The 3,317-nt window shown below is 51.9% G+C and overlaps 1 pseudogene; it reads left to right on the forward strand.

Annotated features, from left to right (window-relative positions):
- Window positions 1–816: 816 nt before the first annotated feature.
- Window positions 817–996, forward strand: LOC144669790 (U2 spliceosomal RNA; annotated as a pseudogene).
- Window positions 997–3,317: the final 2,321 nt, after the last annotated feature.

The following is a 3,317-nucleotide window of genomic DNA, read 5'->3' on the forward strand; positions in this document are numbered from 1 at the left end:
TCAGGCAGTGGTCAGCACGTAACGTCCTAGAGGCCCTGAGGGATAAGGAGAGGGTGGACCCTGTGGGATGGTTCCCCGAGCAGACTGTCAAAGTCATTTGGCAGAATGCCTCATCGCCAGAACTTTCCAACAAGCACCAAGACGTAGCTTGGCTGGTGGTGAGAAAGGCCCTCCCCGTCAGATCCTTCCTACACGCCAGGAGTCTCACCCCCTCTGCACGATGCCCTCGAGGTGGCTGTGGTGGGGAAGAGACCGTTGTTCACCTCCTTGTGGATTGTGCCTTTGCAAAGAAAGTCTGGAGAGAGATGCAGTGGTTGCTGTCGAGGTTCATCCCGAGCAGTTCTGTGACACAGGACTCTGTGCTCTACGGGCTGTTCCCAGGGACACACACCGAGACAAACATCAACTGCAGCTGGAGGATCATCAACTCGGTGAAAGACGCGCTTTGGTCTGCCCGAAACTTGTTGGTCTTCCAGCACAAAGAGTTGTCCCCGACCGATTGTTGCGGACTGGCACAATCCAAAGTCCAGGACTACGTGCTGAGGGACGCACTAAAGCTTGGGGCAGCTGCCGCAAAGGCGCAATGGGGAAGGGTCGCTGTCTAAGACCTTTCTACCACAGCGCACCGAGAGACTGGGAACTGTTTAGAGCCCCTCGGGCTGTACAGATCAAAATGAAAGGCTGTAAATGACTGTAATATTGTTTGTACTGATGCACCTGGTGATACATTTTGTAAAAGTTTAACCTGGATTGTACCCTTGTAATGTTGTTTTTGAAATGGTTTTGAATGTGATTGAAGATTTTTATGAATAAAGTATATTTTTACAAAAAAAAAAAAAAAAATCTGTTCTTATCAGTTTAATATCTGATACATCCCTTATCGGGGGACCATATATTAAATTGATTTTTGGAGCAGGGAGATGGAATAGGGGCTTGCTCCGCCCACTCCATGCATCGACCCGGTATTGCAGTATCTCTGGGAATGGTGCACCACCCCTTTCCAGGGGATTTTCAATGCTAAAAATAGATTTCTTACAAACATCTGCTTTCTTTACTTTTCAACATGCACATCTTTCAAAACACAACTTTCTTTCTTTCTCATCGCTTCTCGGCCTCTTGGCTAAGATCAAGTGTTGCAGGAGCGACACCATGGTCCTGCCATGGCAAGGTCGGGATGGAAGGGCGATAACCAATCGCAATCCGAATTCATACCGTGGGTTACCTATCACCGTCCGAGTCACGGTGAACCACAGCGAAGGAGGATCACCTATGGATCGGAATGTGGACTATAAGATCCTGTCCAAGGTCATCGCCAACCGGGTCAAATCCGCTCTGGAATTGGTGATTCACCCTGACCAGACCTGCTCTGTGCCAGGCAGGAAGATCTCTGACAGCCTGGCGCTGCTCAGGGATACGATTGCCTATGTACAGGACAGGGGTGTGGATACCTGCCTCATCAGCTTGGATCAGGAGAAGGCCTTTGACAGAATATCGCACACCTACATGGGGGATGTGCTCTCCAAAATGGGCTTTGGGGAGGGAATTCGAAATTGGATCCAACTGCTCTACACTAACATCAGTAGCGCAGTCTCAATCAATGGGTGGGAAACAGATAGCTTTCCGATCAAATCTGGAGTCAGGCAGGGCTGTCCTCTCTCGCCTGTCCTTTTCGTGTGCTGCATAGAACCCTTTGCCGAGTCCATCAGGAAGGATCCGGGCATAAGAGGAGTGACGATCCCAGGCAGTGGAGGCACTCAGGTAAAAGCCTCCCTGTACATGGACGACGTCGCCGTCTTCTGCTCGGATCCGCTGTCGGTGCGCAGACTGATGCACGTCTGCGACCAGTTCGAACTGGCCTCGGGAGCCAAGGTAAATCGTGGGAAGAGCGAGGCCATGTTCTTTGGGAACTGGGCTGACCGATCCTTTGTCCCCTTCACTGTCAGGGCTGACGGCCTGAAGGTGCTGGGGATATGGTTCGGAGGGACCGGGGCATGCGTTAGAAACTGGAAGGAGCGAGTGGCTATGGTGAAAAGGAAACTGGGCATGTGGGAGCGACGCTCCCTCTCCATTGCGGGTAAGAACCTGGTCATCAGGTGTGAGGTACTCTCGCTGTTGCTGTACGTGGCGCAGGTCTGGCCCATTCCACACTCCTGCGCGATGGCGATCACTCGAGCCATCTTCCGCTTTATCTGGAGGTCGAAAATGGATCGTGTCTGCAGGGACGCGATGTACAAGCCTCTAGATAAAGGGGGAAAAAACGTGCCCAACATCGCCCTCATACTGATGGCCACCTTTGTGTGCGGCTGCATCAAGCGGTGCGTAGACCCTCAGTACGCAAACACCAAGTGTCACTACGTGCTGAGGTTCTACCTGTCCCCGGTGTTGCGAAGGATGGGTCTGGCCACGCTGCCGCGGAACGCTCCAAGTAGTTGGACCGTGCCGTACCACCTGTCCCTGGTGGAAAAATTTATGCAGAAAAACACCTTTGACCACAAGTCCATCAGGCAGTGGTCAGCACGTAACGTCCTAGAGGCCCTGAGGGCAAAGGAGAGGGTGGACCCTGTGGGATGGTTCCCCGAGCAGACTGTCAAAGTCATTTGGCAGAATGCCTCATCGCCAGAACTTTCCAACAAGCACCAAGACGTAGCTTGGCTGGTGGTGAGAAAGGCCCTCCCCGTCAGATCCTTCCTACACGCCAGGAGTCTCACCCCCTCTGCACGTTGCCCTCGAGGTGGCTGTGGTGGGGAAGAGACCGTTGTTCACCTCCTTGTGGATTGTGCCTTTGCAAAGAAAGTCTGGAGAGAGATGCAGTGGTTGCTGTCGAGGTTCATCCCGAGCAGTTCTGTGACACAGGACTCTGTGCTCTACGGGCTGTTCCCAGGGACACACACCGAGACAAACATCGACTGCAGCTGGAGGATCATCAACTCGGTGAAAGAGGCGCTTTGGTCTGCCCGAAACTTGTTGGTCTTCCAGCACAAAGAGTTGTCCCCGACCGATTGTTGCGGACTGGCACAATCCAAAGTCCAGGACTACGTGCTGAGGGACGCACTAAAGCTTGGGGCAGCTGCCGCAAAGGCGCAATGGGGAAGGGTCGCTGTCTAAGACCTTTCTACCACAGCGCACCGAGAGACTGGGAACTGTTTAGAGCCCCTCGGGCTGTACAGATCAAAATGAAAGGCTGTAAATGATTGTAATATTGTTTGTACTGATGCACCTGGTGATACATTTTGTAAAAGTTTAACCTGGATTGTACCCTTGTAATGTTGTTTTTGAAATGGTTTTGAATGTGATTGAAGATTTTTTATGAATAAAGT

This window comes from Cetorhinus maximus, chromosome 29, assembly GCF_964194155.1.
Source record: "Cetorhinus maximus chromosome 29, sCetMax3.hap1.1, whole genome shotgun sequence".
Taxonomy (NCBI): Eukaryota; Metazoa; Chordata; class Chondrichthyes; order Lamniformes; family Cetorhinidae; genus Cetorhinus; species Cetorhinus maximus.